General features: G+C 43.7%; 1 long non-coding RNA gene across 1 annotated transcript in view; it reads right to left on the reverse strand.

Annotated features, from left to right (window-relative positions):
* Positions 1-7802: 7802 nt before the first annotated feature.
* LOC134943617 (uncharacterized) overlaps positions 7803-20378 on the reverse strand; it is a 32725-nt gene continuing 20149 nt past the window's right edge. Inside the window, exon 3 of the long non-coding RNA XR_010181638.1 lies at positions 7803-8048. This is a non-coding gene — a long non-coding RNA (uncharacterized LOC134943617). The remainder of the gene's footprint in view (positions 8049-20378) is intronic.

Genomic DNA, 20378 nt, shown 5'->3' on the forward strand with positions numbered 1-20378 from the left:
GAAAAGAACTGTGGCCCTCCTTCCGAGTTGTTCGCTCGTTGCCGAGTTTCGCTATATTGCGATTAGTCGCTTACTGCGCATGCGCAAGGTTCGCAGAGCGCATGCGGTTAGTTATTTTACTCAAAAGTTAGGTATTTTACTCACGGCATAACGAGGATTTTTCTTCATTCTGGTGATCGGAATGTGATTGACAGGAAGTGGGTGTTTCTGGGCGGAAACTGGCCGTTTTATGGGTGTGTGCGGAAAAACGCTGCCGTTTCTGGGAAAAACGCGGGAGTGGCTGGAGAAACGGGGGAGTGTCTGGGCGAACGCTGGGTGTGTTTGTGACGTCAAACCAGGAACGAAACTGACTGAACTGATCGCAGTAGCAGAGTAAGTCCCGAGCTACTCAGAAACTGCAAAGAAATTTCTATTCGCAATTATGCGAATCTTTCGTTCGCAATTCTGCTATGCTAAGATTCACTCCCAGCAGGCGGCGGCTTAGCGTGTGCAATGCTGCTAAAAGCAGCTAGCGAGCAAACAACTCGGAATGAGGGCCTGTGTGTTCTGAGATGGTATCACAAATCCCGAAGGAGAGTCCAAGTGTGTCGGCGGTTGCGATGCCTCACCTTCCCAACACTGGACGGGAAGAGGTGGCTCTTTCCACCATTTGCACGCCCCCTGCAAGTGCTGGAAGGGGCACCCACAGTGCAGTTCCTGATATTTAAATTGAAGATGTCACTGTTGAAGTACACCAGGATGAGGATATGGGTGTTGCTGGTGCTGAGGAGGAAGTTGACGATGAGGATTCTGATGGTGATGTGGTTTGTTTAAGTCAGGTACTGGGGGAGACACCTGTTGTTCTTTGGACGAAAAAAAAACCCATTGTGATGCCTGGGCAAACTACCAAAGAAGCAACCTCTTCGGTGTGGAATTATTTCTCCACAAATCCGGAAACAGGTGTCAAGCCATCTGTTGCCTCTGTCAATCTGTAATAAGTAGGGGTAAGGATGTTAACCACATAGGAACATCCTCCCTTATATGTCACCTGCTGCGCATTCATCAGAAGTCATTGTCAAGTTGTGAAACTTTGGGTAAGAGCATAAGCAGTCCACTGACACCTAAATCCCTTCTACCTCCTGTACCCAAACTCCTGCAAGCCACACCACCAACTCCCTCAATGTCAACTTCCTCCTCAGTCAGGAAAGTCAGTAGTCCTGCAGGCCATGTCACTGTCAAGACTGAGGAGTCCTCTCCTAACCAGGATTCCTCCGTAGGATCCTTGGGTGGTACGCCTGCTATTGCTGCTGCTGTTGCTGCTGGGTGTCGATCGTCATCCCAGGGGCGAAGTTGGAAGACCACTTGTACTACTTCCAGTAAGCAATTGACTGTCCAACAGTCCTTTGCGAGGAAGATGAAATATGACAGCAGTCATCCTTTTGCAAAGCGGATAACTGAGACCTTGACAGCTATGTTGGTGTTAGACGTGCGTCCGATATCCGCCATTAGTTCAGTGGGACTTAGAGAATTGTTTGAGGTACTGTGTCCCCGGAATCAAATCCCATCTAGGTTCCACTTCTCTAGGCAGGCGATACCGAGAATGTACACAGACATCAGAAAAAGAGTCACCAGTGTCCTACAAAATGCAGTTGTATCCAGTGTCCACTTAACCACGGACATGTGGCAGGGCAGACTAAGGACTATATAACTGTAACAGCCCACTGGGTAGATGTATGGCCTCCCGCAGCAACAACAGCAGCTGCACCAGTAGCAGCATCTCGCAAACACCAACTCGTTCCTAGGCAAGCTATGCTATGTATCACCGCTTTCCGTAAGAGGAACACAGCTGACAACCTCTTACAGAAACTGAGGAACATCATTGCAGAATGGCTTACCCCAATTGGACTCTCCTGGGGATTTGTGATATCGGGCAATGGGGGTAATTCCAAGTTGATCGCAGCAGGAATTTTTTTAGCAGTTGGGCAAAACCATGTGGGGAGGCAGATATAACATGTGCAGAGAGAGTTAGATTTGGTTGGGTAATTTTATTTCTGTGCAGGGTAAATACTAGCTGCTTTATTTTTACATTGCAAATTAGATTGCAGATTGAACACACCACACCCAAATCTAACTCTCTCTGCACATGTTAAATCTGCCTCCCCTGCAGTGCACATGGTTTTGCCCAACTGTTAACAAAATTCCTGCTGCGATCAACTTGGAATTACCCCCAATGCCACCAATATTGTGCGTGCATTACATCTGGGCAAATTCCAACATGTCCCATGTTTTGCACATACAATTAATTTGGTGGTGCAGAATTTTTTTAAAAATGTCAGGGGTGTGCAGGAGATATTGACGGTGGCTCGAAAAATTGCGGGACACTTTCGGCATTCTGCCACTGCGTGCCGAAGACTGGAGTGCCAGCAAACACTCCTGAACCTGCCCTGCCATCAACTGAAGCAAGAGGTGGTAACGAGGTGGAATTCAACACAGAGGTGTATCTACCCATTGGCCAGGATGGCACTCGCCAGGGGCGTTAGCCAAGCAGGGGGCACCTTCCAACGGTGCCACCCTCGACCAATGGGTGGAATCTCTTAAGCCGTAGTGTCTGGCAATACCTGCTGTGCCAAGCTAACTGTGCATTGCCTTGGATGGAGGGTGGAGGATTGCTCAGCAGGCAGGAGCTGGCGCCGGTGTCCAGCATCGCAATGCACTACAGGGAAGAAACTGAAAATAAACTACTACTCCCAGCAACCCTTGTTGTCGGGAGCTCCCGGCGGCAAGCGCTGCTGGAAGCTGTAGTTTATTTTCAGTTTCTTCACGTAGTTTATTGTGGTGACGGACACCGGCGCCAGCTCCTGCCTGCTAAGTGATTCTCCGCCCGCCATCCCAGGCAGCTCGGCACAGCAGGTATTGCCAGACTCTGGCTATCTGCTAGGATGCTGTGGGGTGGGGACTAGGGCTATGTTCTGTGTGGGGAGGTTATGTATGTGTTGGAAGTAGGGGAGACTACCACTATGTGCTAAGGGTGGACTACAGGTATGTGCTGGGAGGGGGATGGGGACTATGGCTAAGTGCTTGGGGAGGTGAGGAGCTATGTGCAGGGAGGGGGACTATGGCTATCTATGCTGGCAGGGAACTATTGTTATGTGATGGGAGGGGGTGGGGACTATTGTACGACTGTGTTGGGAGAGGTGGAGACTACAGCTATATGCAGGGGGACTACGGCTATTGCTTGGGGAAGTGGGGGCTATGGCTATCTACTGGGAGGGGACTATGGCTATGTGCTGGGAGGGGGATGGGGACTATGACTATATGACTGTGGGGGCATATCTGGCACTATAAGGGCATATCTGGCACCATGGGGGTATGTGTATCTGAAAACATGGGGGCATATCTGGCAACGTTGGGGCATATCTGGCAACGTTGGGGGCATATGTGTACCTGGCACTGTGGGGGCATATCTGGCACTGTGGTGGTATATCTGGTACTGTGGGGTCATATGTGTATCTGGCACTGTGGGGTTCATAGCTAGCAACTTGGGGGCATATCTGGCACTGTGGGGACTTATGTGGGGACTTATGTGTATCTGGCACTATGGGGGCATGTGTGTATCTGGCACTGTGTGGGCATGTGAGTATCTGGCACTGTGTGGGCATGTGCGTATCTGGCACTATTGGGGGCATATGTGTATCTGGCACTGCACTATTGGGGTCATATGTGTATCATGACTCCATTTTCATTGGTCACACCCCATGTGGTGTGGCCCATTTTTTGGCCAAAGGCATGCGCACACAGTACATCTAAGACTTTTTTCTACTTGCACTGCACTGCACTTATTTGCACTACTATTTGATTATACTACCTGGCCTTGGGTGGCATTGCCTCCTCAGCCAGGCCAGGCATTGCTGATGTCTCCTCAGTGTTATAAGAATTACTGTGTGGGCATTATGTGTAAAGGGAACTGCTACTGTGTGGGCAAAGGGGTATATTCAATTGAAGTCGGATCCATTCCGACATTCATTTGTTATAATGGATACGACCTGGGCTATTCAATGCATTCTAAATTTGACTTTAAAAAAGTCGAATTGAGATGCGGGAGCTTAGACGTGGAGAGCCGCGGGCAGACGGGGGAGAGCAGCACTACACCGCTGCTGTAGCGCTGCTCTCCCCCGTCTGCCTGTGGCTCTCCCCCGTCTCCCCGCCCCCGCCTCTCCCGGTCCCCGCATCATAGCCGCTGCTCACGGCAGCGTCCACCCGGCTCCAGCAAGCGAGGTCTCGCTTGCTGGAGCCGGGTAGATGCTGCTGTGAGCGGCGGCTGTGATACATCCTCCGGCGCTGCTCTCCCCATCTGCCCACGGCTCTCCCCGTCTCTGCTCCTGCATCTCACTACGACTTTTTTTAAAGCCGAATTGAGATGGTCGAAAAGGGGGCCAAAACCTGTCGGTTTTGGCCCTGTTTTCGACACAAGCACGCGGATCGGCAGCTATTCCGCCGATCCATGTGATTTTCGACAAAACGAATTCCTCATCTTGACGAATAATTTGGGGTTAGATTAAATAAATCGGAACCCCGTCCAACCTAAAAAAGTTGAAAACTGTCGTCTTTTTCGACAGACGGTAGCTTTTGACTTCAATTGAATATACCCCATAATGTGTATAAGGGTTATTACTGTGTAGTGTCATTTGAATTGAGTGGTACTATTGTATGGTCATGCCCCTTTTCCACAAGATCATGTCCCTTTCCCACAAGATCATGTCCCTTTTTTGCACATGCACCTCCCCTATTTCAAATACGGGGGGCGCCAGTCCCTTACTTTGCCAGGGGTGCCCAGACCCCTAGATACACCCCTGATTCAACACTCTATATGCTTCAGAGGATGGAAGAGCAGCAAAAGGCCATTCAAGCCTATACATCCACCTACAATATAGGCAAAGGAGGGGTAATGCACCTGACTCAAGCGCAGTGGAGAATGATTTCCATCTTGTGCAAGGTTCTCCAACCCTTCGAACTTGCCACACGTGAAGTCAGTTCAGACACTGCCAGCTTGAGTCAGGTCATTCCTCTCATCAGACTTTTGCAGAAGCAGCTGGAGAAATTGGAGGAGCTAATACAGAGCGATTCCGCAAAGTATGTGGGACTTGTGGATGGAGCCCTTCATTCGCTTTGCCAGGATTCAAGGGTGGTCAATCTGTTGAAATCAGAGCAATACATTTTGGCCACCGTGCTCGATCCAAGGTTTAAAGCCTACGTTGTATCTTTCTTTCCAGCAGACACAAGTGTGCAGAGGTGCAAAGATCTGCTGGTTAGTAAATTGTCAACTCAAGCGGAACGTGACCCATCAACAGCTCCTCCTTCAATTTCTCCCACCACTGGGGCTGCAAGGAAAAGGATAAGATTTCCTAGCCCACCCGCTGGCGGTGATGCAGGGCAGTCAGGAGTGAAAGCTGAGATCTGGCCCGGACTGAAGGACCTGCCAACGATTACTGACATGTCTACTGTCACTGCATATGATTCTGTCACCATTTAAAGAATGGTGGAGGATTATATGAGTGACAGCATCCAAGTAGGCACGTCAGACAGTCCGTATGTATACTGGCAGGAAAAAGAGGCAATTTGGAAGCCCTTGCACAAACTGGCTTTATTTTACCTCAGTTGCTCCCCCTCCAGTGTGTACTCCGGAAGAGTGTTTAGTGCAGCCAGTAACCTTGTCAGCGATCGGTGTAGGAGATTACTTCCACTAAATGTGGAGAAGATGATGTTCATCAAAATTAATTATAAATTCCTCTGGGAAGACCTTTACCAGCAATTGCCTCCGGAAAGTACACAGGAACCTGTGATGGTGGATTCCAGTGGGGACGAATTAATACTTTGTGAGAAGGAGGATGTACACAGTGAAGGGGTGAGCAATCGGAGGATGAGGATGAGGTCGACATCTTGCCTCTGTAGAGCCAGTTTGTGCAAGGAGAGATTGATTGCTTCTTTTTTGGTGGGGGCCCAAACAAACCAGTCATTTTAGCCACAGTCGTGTGGCAGACCCTGTCGCTGAAATGATTGGTTTGTTAAAGTGTGCATGTCCTGTTTATACAACATAAGGGTGGGTGGGAAGGCCCAAGGATATTTCCATCTTGCACCTCTTTTTCTTTTTTGCATCATGTGCTGTTTGGGGGCTAGTTTTTTTAAGTGCCATCCTGTCAGTAACTGCAGTGCCACTCCTAGATGGGCCAGGTGTTTGTGCCGCACACTTGTGTCACTTAGCTTGGCCATCCAGCTACCTCATTGCACCTCTTTTTCTTCTTTGCATCATGTGCTGTTTGGGGCCTATTTTTTAAATTTGCCATCCTGTCTGCTACTGCAGTGCCACTCCTAGATGGGCCAGGTGTTTGTGTCGCACACTTTTGTTGCTTAGCTTAGTCATACAGCGACCTCATTGAACCTCTTTTTCTTCTTTGCTTGATGTGCTGTTTGGGGCCTATTTTTTAATCTGCCATCCGATCTGCCACTGCAGTGCCACTCCTAGATGGGCCAGGTGTTTGTGCCGCACACTTGTGTCGCTTAGATTGGCCATCCAGCTACCTCATTGCACCTCTTTTTCTTCTTTGCATCATGTGATGTTTGGGGACTATTTTTTAAATCTGCCATCCTGTCTGCCACTGCAGTGCCACTCCTAGATGGGCCAGGTGTTTGTGCCGCACACTTGTGTCGCTTAGCTTAGTCTTACAGCTACCTCATTGCACCTCTTTCTTTTTTGCATCATGTGCTGTTTGGGGTCTATTTTTTAAATCTGCCATCCTGTCTGCCACTGCAGTGCCACTCCTAGATGGGCAAGGTGTTTGTGCCGCACACTTGTGTCACTTAGCTTAGTCATACAGCTACCTCATTGCACCTCATTTTCTTCTTTGCTTCATGTGCTGTTTGGGGCCTATTGTTTAAATCTGCTATCCTATCTGCCACTGCAATGCCACTCCTAGATGGGCCAGGTGTTTGTGCTGTACACTTGTGTCGCTTAGCTTAGCCATCCAGCTACCTAATTGCACCTCTTTTTCTTCTTTGCATCATGTGCTGTTTGGGGACTAGTTTTTGAATAGTGCCATCTTGTCTGCAACTGCAGTGCAACTCCTAGATGGGCCAGGTGTTTGTGCCACACACTTGTGTCGCTTAGCTTAGTCATACAGCCACCTCGGTGCAACTTTTAGGCCTAAAAACAATATTGTGAGGTGTGAGGTGTTCAGAATAGACTGGAAATGATTGTTATTGAGGTAACTAATACAGTAGGAGCAAAATTACCCCCAAAATTCTGTGGTTCTAGCTGTTTTTATGTTTTTTTCTAAAATCGTCCAGATCCAAAACCAAAACACGAAAGTGGAATTAGAACCAAAACACGAAAAGTGCCAGCCGCACATCTCTAATATATATATATATATATATATATATATATACTCTCCAAAATGACCCGCCACTCCAGCGGTCCCCTCCGCACAGGTATAACTGCTCACGGTGCCCTCCTCGTAGAGTCAATCCTCTGGAATATACCCAATACAATGAGGCGGCACTCAGGAGACTTCTTAATGGTGCTGTTTAATGCAGTGTCTATGTTTCGGGGACGCAGACCCTTCGTCAGGATATATATATATATATATAGACACTTAAGTCCTTACTTTGCGCTGATAAGAGCTACACCTCACAAGGTATCCCGTGTTAGATAGGGTACAATGTGAAAGATGCAAACATAAAATGGTTTTCCAGGGGAGCTAAGGGATATGTTTCTATATGTATCTCCACCAACAAGTAAATACCAACTTATAAAAGTTAGCCACAACCACTTAAATAATACAAATTTATTTACATATTGAACATCATGTCAATAAAAAAGTGACTCACAGTCTTTACGTCGTCAGCATTTATACATTTTATCCATAATAAAAACATTTAACATTAAAAACAATTGTATTGAAAGTGTTTGATTGTGGGGAATACATTTTCTGGTCCAATTTCTTGCAGAAATCAACAAAATCTGTAGATAACAACCAACGCGTTTCATCCATAGGACTTCTTCAGGGGTCTAGTATCTAGGTGGTAAATATAAAATTCAGTATCATATAGCCATGTGGTGGGTGGTACATTTCTCCACTATAGTATACATATCAATACAGTCATCTAAGTGGACTTATGGAGCATTTATCAGTTCGATAACAGAACAGTAACATAGGAGGTCATTCAGACCTGATCGCTTGCTAGCAGTTTTTTGCAGAGTGGTACAAAAAAACTTTGTGCAGTTTCTGAGTTGCCCAGAACTTCAGCCTGTCCGGACCGGAATTGACGTCAGGAACCTTCACTGCAAATGCTTGTACACGCCTACGTTTTCCAAACCACTCCCAGAAAACGGTCAGTTGACACCCACAAACGCCTTCTTCCTGTGAATCACTTTGCAATCGGCTGTGTGAATGGATTCTTTGTAAAACCCATCGCACAGCAACGATCTGCTTTGTACCCGTGCGATGCGCCTGTGCATTGCGGTACATACGCATGCACAGTTCTGACCTGATCGCAGCGCTGCAAAAAAAAACTAGCGTGCAATCAGGTTTGAATGACCCCCATAATCAGGTCACATTTCGGTCAAGTCACTACCTGATTATGTTACAGTTCATCTTCATTGGTACGATTACCCTCACTAAAGACATATGGTTTTTCAGATATTCCATCTGTGGGACAGTTTTAATTGTACCGATAAATGCACCATCTCCCTAATATACTCCAGTATGCAAATAATAACAATCTGGTATCTTTCATTATTATTTAGTTTGGCTGATAAAAAAAATAAATCACAATTCTAAACATCTCAGATCACTTGATTTCATTTGTGCCAAATTTGTATATATACAGTAAAACATAGTTAAATAAACTTATATTTATAGAAACAAAAATCTACAAATGGTTTATTTTATATAGTTGTATTTCTTATTCGATATGCCCAGTGGTAATAAGGATATTAAGAAATTAGTTTATCTAAAATCCTTTTCTTCTCATAGATCATAGGATAGTAACTCATAATATCATTTAATAAAATTTAATTAGCTAATAAAAAATTAGCTAATGCTGTGGATTTCTATATATACTTTAAATTCCATAATACAGAGACTCTAGATATAAATTTTATTTACAATCTCTGACCAAAATGTTTCCAAACTGTTTATCTACAACTTGACTTCTATTATACATAATTAAAACAAATGATTGCTGCCTGAATGATTGGAATATTTTCAAAGTCCCAAAGTTTCATTAAGGAAGGGTCACCATCCCAAACTTCATTAAAAGGCAATAAAAAGGCAGAAAACACTGTATTACATTTTTTTTGCCTAAGTTCCATAAATACAGTAATTTTAGAGACCAAGAGCCAGATGTTAATAATTCTAGTAACACTGTAATAGATAATTTCGATTTTGTGTATTGCAATTAATAAAATATCAAATATAGAGCTTTTGAAGTAAAATATTTATATAATTTTAATATATAAACAAGCGTTTCCCCACATATCATTACATATGAAGCCACCTACTGGTTTGTTTGTTTTTTATTTCTGGTACAATACTTAATTAATTCATAAATAAATAAATACATAAATAAATAGTTCATGAAATGATCCATATGGGAATAATTGGAATGCGGATTTTAAAGGATTAATCAAAACATAGCCTGCTTTGTCAAAAATATTACTACAATTACTATAACTAACAAAATTACTAAAATTACTCCAATACATTTAGATATGAAACCATTAAGATTTTATTCAAGAGCTGATACCACTAGGAAATCTACATTGACTAATCCTTAAAGAGTCACAATATAATTTAATTGGAGTTACTATAAAGCAGACAAATAAAGCGTAAAAGCAATGAATGTAAGTCCAACAAAAAAAAGTAATGCTAACCTTTGTCCAGGAAGAGTTTTAAAAATGGGTTCAACATATATACTAAATCTCTATTCTAAAATATACAGTAGCTCAGATATGGCATTCATTTCACTAATTACAGTATGATTATTGCACATATAGGGGTGTATTCAGTTATCGTCGAAAACTGCCATCTTGTCGGAAAGACGGCAGTTTCTGACAGGTTTAGGTCGGAAGGGGTTCCGACCTATTCAATGCGGCCCCTTTTATTCCGACAAGTCGAGAATTCAGACTTGTCGGAAGCCTGTCGGAATGCACGCGGACGTGTATTGTCGGAAGCACGGCCAAACCCGACTGATTTTAGCCCCGTTTCCGACAATGTCAATCCGACTTTAAAAAAAAGTCGGATTGCATACATTGGGAATGGGCCAAACCTGTCAGGTTTGGCCAGGCATGGAATACACACGTCGGATCCTTTCCGTCGTAAAGGATCCGACATGAATTGAATACCCCCCATAGTGTGTGTTATAATGAGTTTTTGTGAAGATACAGATTGCCGTAGGATGGCAATGATATTGTCACTAAGCAAGCCCACACATCAGTGCCGTGCTGGGCTCTCTCTCAGCTCTCCCGCTCTGTGATTGCTGCAGACCGCTGTTTATCTTCCACCTCAGTGATCGCGGTGATTGGCGTCCCACATGGAGCCAGCGTAAGGCAGGAAGCTGTATCAGTGGTGAGTGGCTATCATCTGAGACCCAGGGGTCTAAAGATCCTTCAGAGGCACCTCCTGATTGTCAGTGCTGGTACTGCAACATCCCAGTGTTCCTGCAATAGCTAGTACTGCAACATCCTAGTGTTCCTCTGAAGCACGGATTATGGAAAATATTGCTTTGATGCAATATATTTCTCTAGAAAGGTTATACATTGAACTGTGAGTGGCCCCATGAATTTTTCATTTCTACCCAAATGAACTTCAACCTTTTTGGATCTATAAAACTTCAATAAATGAATAATTGTAAAGCATGAACATCTTAGCATGCACAAAGCAAGGTGACATAAAGTACACTTCAAACATCAACCTTTTTACTTAAATCCATTTATTAACTGCAAACCATTAAGTCTAGAGCAACTCAGTTTTTACAAATGATCATTATTACAGTAATACAGTATATCATTTTCAAAATGATCCCAATAATATATTAAATCCTTTGTTTTGTTACATCCAGTGCTTTGCTACTGCAAACTATATTATCTAAAGCAACTTCTTTCATTTGAATTGATCGTGAGCACATTAATATATAATATTTTACTAATTAACCTGATTACAATCATAACACTTAGAAAAAAAGATGATTAAGGTATATAAATCTGTTATGACCTGTATTCTGCTATTTATCCAGGAACTCATAAAAAAAACCTTGTTCATAAGAAGCTCAGATTACAGGCCCACCAACATTGGATTCAAGTTAGGGAAACTTTTTATGACTATTCCCACATGATTGCTGTATCTGCAACTTTTACTTACAGTAGGTCAATCTAGTTTAATTGGAACAAAAACAAATCTAAGGTGTTTGCACACATCTCTCAGTGCATGAAATAGATTTCAATAAAAGTGAGATTGAGGTGGGAAAATTCATTTAGCTGTGGTAACTGATCCATCAGAGCTTTTTTTTTATCCTGCCTCAGTGTGTTTAAAAAAATCTCCCAATAATTAGCCGGTTTTCAGAAATCGGGCATTGAAAACATATAGATCCATGAATTTATCACAGATTCTATTTGTTTTCACCCAAAAACGGATAATTGTTGCTCCCAAAAAAATGTATCGGGGCTAATTGAATTCCCCCTAGTATTTGTTAGTATTTGCAGCTTGAAGAATATGCATATGAAGCTAATGTGAAGCAATCATTATGGTGTATCATGGTAACAGGAGACGCACTGGTGAGCAACCATGGGAGCCAAAGGAATGACAGCATTACATGACAAAAGCAGCATTACATCAGTAAAATATATTCTAGTGTTTCTGAAATGTACAGTCTGCTTTGTATGCTGATTACCAGAATTCTTACAACAGCTTAGTATGTTTGTCATCAAAATTTGTTTTGTTTTGTAAACTAATCACCTGAATGGACACTAGAGGGCAGATTCAATTTCCAGCATGAAATTTAAAAAACTCTGCGGTGCAGATTTTTTCCCAAAGCTGCATGATGTTGCTATTCAATTGCAAGACTGAAAATGGGAAGCAACTCTATAGAAATCACTGCGTCTTTTTTCGGGTGGGCTTCAGTATGCCGACTGCAGTATACCGGCGCTGGGATCCCGACAGCCGGCATAACGACACTTATTCTCCCTCATGGGGGTCCACGACCCCCCTGGAGGGAGAATAATATAGCGTGGCGTGTATAGCGCGCCACCGTGCCCGTAGCGTGGCGAGCGTAGCGTGGCAAGCGTAGCGAGCCCACAAGGGGCTCATTTGCGGTCGCCACGCTGTCGGTAAGCCGGCAGTCGGCCTCCCGGCGCCGGTATGCTGGTCGCCGGGACCCCGACCGCCAGCATACCATAGTGAACCCTCTTTTTTCACGCACCTCCAAAGCAAGTTTGATTTTTCTTAAAATCATTGTTTTTAGGAAAAATTACTGTGACTTTCTCTGGGACCCCATCCCCTCCCTCCCTTGAAGACTAATTAAGCAATTGCAAGTGTCTAATTAGCTTAATTAGTCAGTAATTACTCACCTTCCAAAGCAGGGTCTTCTGCATCCAATGTCGGGAGCCAATCCTCTGCAGCAGCGGTGACAATGTGAGATGTGTGGAGTATCTGTGAGTGTGTACAAGAAATAAGAGAATCTCTTCGGTGCGCAAAGCAGCCTATACAGTAAATTGCACAGAAATTGGGTGACTCCCACACCCCAATATTGTATAGAAAAAAAATGGATGTGCAATAAATAGTATATGGCGCTAATGAGTTATTTAGACAGTAATCTAGTCCCAGGAGTAAATAACACAATATACAGTAAGGGGTCAAATAGTAGCAGTGTTAATAATTATTTACGTTCCTGCAGTAAGTCTATTGTCCAGCGTATAGCATCATCTTTCAGACGTCACTATTTCTCCCTCTGAATCCTCTTTGATGTCGAGGTCTCAGTCGTGATAATCATAGAAAGGAATTAAAATAAACCGTATATCGTGTAATATGTTCTTTTTAATAAAAACTCAGACTGGACAACATAAAATACATATATGAGTAAAAAACATATGGTTCTGAGTCTGGAACCCACATAAAGCACACTAAACGTCAGGTGATATCCCAAACAGGTAAAAGAGGGAATAATTATCGGAGGGTTTAAGAACCTAAACAAGTTCTCAAACAGATGTGATCAAAATTCCAGATGGCCTCCCGGGAAAAGGTCCTCCAGTATCCGGTATTCAGTCCCTCTGGATAACACTGCGGGGGTCGCCTGCGTTACACCAACGCGTTTCAAACCCTTCTGGGTTCTTTATCAAGGTCGTGTGCTAAACTCTTCTCACAATGATCCTTTTATTACACCCTCCACCAATCTGTTATGATTCCCGAACTCCAGACCAGAGGAGATCTTATGGCAGAGGTCTGAGTACAGGGAAGATCTGCTGGTAGTGGGAGCAGGAGAGCCTAGTAACCCCTGGCGCCCTAACTCCGTTGTCTCGCCCGTGTTATCAGAAATCCCCTGCGAGACTATGGTTGCTTGAGCCCATGGCAGCCGCGTTCGAAGGGCGGATTATGTCTGCCCAACCCCGATGCCCCCTCAGGTCTTAATGGGAGACAAAGGGAAATCCGAGACAGGGTGATAACAAGGGGCCCTCTGACTAAGCAACCAGGCCAGGGGTTACAAGCTAACTAACTTAAACCAAAGGTATGTGCGGACTAGCCGCCAGGGAAAAGGACAACCAAGGATCCACCGATCCGTTACTCCTATCCAGCACCGCTGGATACCAGAGTGGATCTGTGGGAGCGGAATCCTCCGCAAAAGCTCCAGAACACAAATATACTAAATAATAAACAGTAAGCGGAAAAGCCGCAACACACGGCTGCGCCGCGACTCACGAACACCACAGGATGTTAAAGGTGCTCGGTCAGACTCCAGGAATGATGACAACTTTCCGAGTACAGGACCACTGAGGACAGGAACAACCGGATTGAGCAAGACTGGAACTCTCTGCAACTGACACAGGCAAACAGGAAGCTATCACCGGCGTCTGTGGGAAGTCCAAAGGGTGCTTATAACAGAGAGCTCCCCAATCAGGAGCCAGACTGGGTAATCACAATGAATGCCGTGCAGCTTGCAAGCTGCACGGCCAGCACACCATAAAATAATTAGAACAGACCCAGCAACGGGGAACGCGGCCCGAACGTGGCGTCCCCGTTGCTAGGGTCAGAGCGGCTCCGTGCGCCCGGCGTCTAGCGTTGCCAGGGAGCCGGCGGCTGTACGCGCACGGCGTCCCTGGTTGCTAGGCGCCGGGCCGCACCGACGAGCGGACCCCGGCGCCTAACACAATCAGATTCAAAATCACTCATAAAAAACACCTGTTAAAATGTGGCTGCCTCCATATGTTTAGCCCTGTTTCCATGGCAACCGCCCACATAGAATTTACAGACTTTTGAGAAGCTTCTAAAACACAGATTCACAGAGCTTCCCACTTTGTATAACAAAATTCAACTATATTAAATAGTTGCAATGACAAATATTCAGAGGGCCCATCAAGTTCAGCAAGTGCCCGTATCTTGCCTGCTGTTCATAAGAGTATTGTATCACATCCAGTGCCTTGTTGTCAGGAGACCGCACTGCCTCCTTGTCTTAACTAGCCACACATCGGGATTTGTAACAGACTTAGGGGGCAATTCTGAGTTGATCGCAGCAGGATTTTTTTTAGCAGTTGGGCAAAACCATGTGCACTGCAGGGGAGGCAGATATAACATGTGCAGAGAGAGTTAGATTTGGGTGTGGTGTGTTCAATCTGCAATCTAAATTGCAGTGTAAAAATAAAGCATCCAGTATTTACCCTGCACAGAAACAAAATAACCCACCCAAATCTAACTCTCTCTGCACATATTATAGTTGCATCCCCTGCAGTGCACATGGTTTTGCCCAACTGCTAAAAAAAATCCTGCTGCGATCAACTTGGAATTACCACCTTAACCCGCTGCTCGTTACTCCCGTATGTAAACATACACCTCTTCGTTGATTGACCGCATGGCCGTAATGTCACTTCCGGTCCTTGTTTTCTAGGATACCCAGTTCTTAACCTATCTTAAGTCACCACATATACTTCCAAAGTCACTGTTGCTTAGCAACGCCCAGTTCATATAGTAGTTTAACATGTCTTTCAATCTTCTTTTATAGAGGACAGATGGTAAGTAGTCCCTTAATATGAGGAATTATTCATTACTCCTTTTTACTGGTAAAATGCGGAAACAGTCTTTAGTTCAATTATATAGTTGTTCCGCAATATGACCTCTCCTGTCAACAAGGAGAAATAGATGCATAGTAACACAAAGAAATGAACCAAATGTTACATACACAATCAGATTTTTTTTAAATTGATACTGTTCACTGATATTTCACAAAAAACACTTTAATTCACTTTAGCGCCATATATTATTTATTGCACATCCATTTTTTTTTCTATCTGTGAGTGTGTGCATGAGTGTGTGTGATTCCCTCCTCCCCCCGTATGAGTGTATTCCTACTGGATCTGGTCACTTAGACAACTGCACCTCCCAGCAGCACCCTACCTAATGAAAAGATGGAGGGGAGACTACTGGGAACGGCGGAGAGCACTGGTGAGCCACAGAGAGTATCATTTATTATTTTGTTTCACATGCAGTGGATTTTCAGTGCTTGAAATCCCTAGGAGCAAATGCAGGATTTCTCGAAGGAGGTTTCCAAATGTTTGATTTTAGAGTGAATGTCACCAGTCCATGAAGGATGCATAATTAGTATGTAACAAGCTATAGTATGCCCCAAACAAAGTTTATGAAATACTTCAGACATAAGCAGGCCAAATAATTATGGTGAGCCACTTACCAGATTCCTTCTCTGGTGCGATGTTTGAGCGCTCAGATCCACAGAAACAGACATACAGCAGACTTGGTAGGAAAATCTGCTGTTACAGCACATGTGCAGCAGCTCTATTCCATCCGTTATACTGCCTGGAGTGGCCCCTGGCCAGGCTGTGAAGAAGGGGGGCTTTCCAAGCAACTGAAACCCCCCCTGAGTTGGCCTATGAACCCTATAACATTTTTTTATTGGCAACTGTAGGCATTGGGAGCGCGCATCCTCATGTTAATCCAAAATTGGGCGTGAGGTACACAAGGTTTTTTACCTCGCTAAACCTAGCGCCCAATTGAATTCTCCCGCCCATATATTGGTCAAATGCTGAGTATAGTAATCCTGTATATTTAAAGCATATTTGCATAAGAAAAGAGCATGTCTTTAGTAAATATGACTTTTGTATTATATTATGTTGTGTGACATTCTTTGTGATTTTTGAGACCTCCCCTTCAGGAGATCACAGTGCAGAGGTCCAATATGCAAGTAAAGGGGGCATGATAATGTGAAGCCTTCGCACAAAATTTCATAGTGTGATATCCTATTAGATGCGGTAATTTACCTCTGCTAAAAGGCTCGCCAGGGTGACGGTGCCGGTGTCCTGATCCCAGATGCCGGCATTTGTTGTGTATTATGCATTCCATGCCTCAGACACACAAAACACAATCCTCAATAAGCAGCCTTTCAGAGCCGTAATAACACATGGGTCCTTGAACTTATCCCAGATCCCAATTTTTATTGCACGAAAACATGTATTTATGGCTGGAAAAAAATGTTCTAGAATAGGATAGCCCGATACTCACCATCAGGCTACAATCGTGATATTAGCCTGTTTATCCGGTTGAAAAATTAATGGGGCTAATAGGATACCCGTAATAGGCTCTCATACATTCCCAGAAAAGTTGTTGACTGCTTGCGATTTCAAGGTGTACTCTGAGGTTTTAAAAAGCTCCTATGTGAATAATAATAATAATAATAATAATACAATTCATTCCACATGTTCTGCGAATTTGATTCAATTCTTACCATCAAGCTTTATTCTTTTAGCTTTATAGGCGAGATGTAATAGCGTCCGAGATTGCCGGAGGTGCAGGATGCCTACGGTTGCTCAGACGTTTTTTTAAAGCAGCCATAAGCCAAAGCAGTGCCTTGTAAATGACTGCTGCTTTATAAAAGAGAGTTTAAATAAAATAAAATAAAAACACAAAACAACTTTGTTATAATTAAATTCATTGAACATGATGGATATTTGTGTAAGAAAAGACATATAAACACACTAGTGCACAATAAGTAATATGCACACGTCATATTTCAGTAAACAATTGCGCATAGAAATATATGGCTGCTTGTGTGTTCTGAAAATTGTACTTTTTATTTATTTGTATATTATTTTTGGGCACAATCTATTGTGCCAGCATAGAACAATTTTGAAGATCTCAATACTTATTTTCCATCTTATGTGCCCAACTGAAACATCGCTGTAAACATTACTTCTGCTCATTTTTGTTTCTTTATTGAGTTACAGCATTGACTGAACAACTTCTGCTCAACAGCTGTATTCTTGAATTAATTGTGTGACAGCTATAGGTTGGCTGCCTGCCAACATCTGATGCATGGAGAGCAAAGGGATTAAAAGGCTGTGTAAACCTAACTACTGTAGTTGTTTTCAAATTCACCAGATAAAGGTCAGCTGGATGCTTTGGCAGATAAACAGCATCTTAATTTAGGCCAAATTACAATATAAATATTATTAAAATTTATTTTTTTTAAACTCATGGGATATGACTATTACAAACCATCAATAGATACTGTATGTGGCTAGTTTATCCAAAACACTTTGGAGACCAATATTTTCCTGCATGAGTAAACAACAAAATCTCATTTTAAATTCACATTATTAAAACAATTTTTTATTTGAAGATAATGCAAACAAGAACATGACCAGCGTTTAAAATTATATTAATTAATTTTATGTAAACAATGGATTCCATACCAGATAACAGGATTTTGGTACTTACCGATAAATCCCTTACTCTGAGTCCATAGAGGACGCTAGAGTTCGTACCATGGGTATAGATTGGTGATCAGTCGAGCCAGCACTTTAAAATGTTAAATGTGTGTGACTGGCTCCTCCCACTCTATACCACATCCCCAGACCAGTTAAGAAACTGTGCCAGAGGAGAGACGGCAACACGGCCAACAGAGGAGGAGGTAAGCAAGATCAGAGATCTCCGTAAAACAGGAACATCAGAAACACACAGACACATAACCACACAAAAAATGCAAAATGGCAGAAAGGCAAGGAAAACTTGCAACCAGGTCCTAAAAACACCCAGCCATCCAGAATTCCAGGGGCAACCAGGTATAGAACCACACCACCAGAAAAAAGCAGCGCAGGGTGGGCGTCCAGTGTCCCCTATGGACTCAGAGAAAGGGATTTATCGGTAAGTACCAAAATCCTGTTTTCTCTCTCATCCATAGGGGACGCTGGAGTTAGTACCATGGGTTTGTCCCAGAGCTTCCCAAACTGTCGGAGGAGCGCTGAGAATCTCGGAAGACTGCACAGTCTAGCCAAGACTCTAGGCCACAACCGAGATGCTTTTTGGAGCGTGACAAAATTATGTCAGGCAACCTAATATGCAGTATGACCCAAAGGGAACTGATAGAGAGACCCACCAACAAATAGAAGGAGGCGATACAGATGCCAGAAATGGCCGAGAAGCAGAGAGGCTAGGATCGGCCAATAAAACAAGATGACTGGGATACATATGTCGTACCAATAGCCTTGCCAGCAAGCCAGATAGCATGTCAAGGCTGGCCATGCAGTTATCGAAACAAAGGTGGAGCCATCATGGCTACACAAATATTGTAGTCACGATCATGCCCTAAATAATCATAAGGATTGCAGAGGCTAGCCCGAAAGATTGCAACCCTGCAATAGCAAGTGAGAACCGCAGCGTAAGGCGGAACATTGAAGGCCAACAACTCCCTGAACAAACAGATGAATGTCTGACAGGATAAGTTATTGGGAAGACCCACCAGTGAGTCTACACTTTAAAAGAAGAGCATAGAGAGCCCTGCTTGCCAACAAAAACGTAAAAACAGAAAAGTTGGCACCAACCAACAAGAGTAAACTGCTTAAGCCACAAATGCCGTTCGATATTATAGGAATGCCTGGACTACATGTGGCATGCATACACAGATGAGCCACCAGAATTTTCTGCATTCCTACACCTCTGGAACAGCCAATCTGTCAAGCATTGGTGCCAGAACAAGCCCAAACACAGAGGCAACATTCCAGGGTTGTCCATGAAAGAATCAGCAGATCTGTTGACCGAGACCTGCGAGGCTAGACAAGAGAATGAGAACAAAACAGTTGTATATTGTCTACACTGCATGAGTAAACAGGGAAGGAGTACGAAAAACAGTGAACACCTAAGCTAGCTGGTAAGACCACAGATCTCACAAGGCCTCCACAGTTAGTGCCTTTCACCGGAGTAGAAATTATCTGTGCAGAAAACTCACTCTAAGGTAAGTAGGGTTTGTCCTTTGCAAAGACCACTGGTTATATGTCGACTTAGGGAGAAAAACCGAATGGTGGTAGTATAAATTGTGTACTTCTTACACTTATAAGTATGTCACAGTAGAGGTGTAGCGCACAAGCGGTTATACATACTCATAAGACCTAGAACCAACTTTGGAAAGGAGAAGCAAAGTGACCCAATGCCATTCAAGTATCCCTGGGTGCAGGGCATCGATGGGCAGGGGAGAATCCTGAGTGGATACCTGGACTTGTCCGGAGAGACCAAGTGTATTGTACAACCAATACCGGGGAGAAATCTGCAACTGAGTAATCTGGACCAGCTTGTAGAGGAGAAAATCCAGACCGTGTGAAAGAGGAAATCTCATAGGGATGTACTGGAACGGTCTCTTAAAAGCCAACCTCCACATTTTAGAAGTTTGAAAGACCCAGCAAGCCAAGCCCCTTTTGCTTAAGGAGATTAACCAAGAGAAGCTACACAAATAGAACTAAGCATCTTTCATGTATAAGTGATGCTAACAGAAGCAGTTACCAAATATCTCTCCAGACGAGGCTTAAAGGGAATAGGTCATCCAGATAAGGGATGAAACCTACAACTCTAGGTCACAGTTGAGGAACTCCTGTGACCACATATAAAACCTCCTTATTAACGGGAAGTCAGTGGAAAAAGTATAAATATATATATGAAAACTGGAAGACGACAAGAGGACTACAAACCCAAATTACTTAAGAAGGATTTTTCAGAAGGGAACAAGGAGGAAATAGTCCAGGGATATTCAGGAAATCTCCCTGCACCAAGTCTATACTTGGATGTAAGCCCTCAGTTCCAGAAGAGACTGAGACCTTAACACAGCTCCCCACAGTACATGTGGTCTTGATATCAGAATAT

Source organism: Pseudophryne corroboree, chromosome 7 (genome assembly GCF_028390025.1).
Source record: "Pseudophryne corroboree isolate aPseCor3 chromosome 7, aPseCor3.hap2, whole genome shotgun sequence".
Lineage (NCBI taxonomy): Eukaryota > Metazoa > Chordata > Amphibia > Anura > Myobatrachidae > Pseudophryne > Pseudophryne corroboree.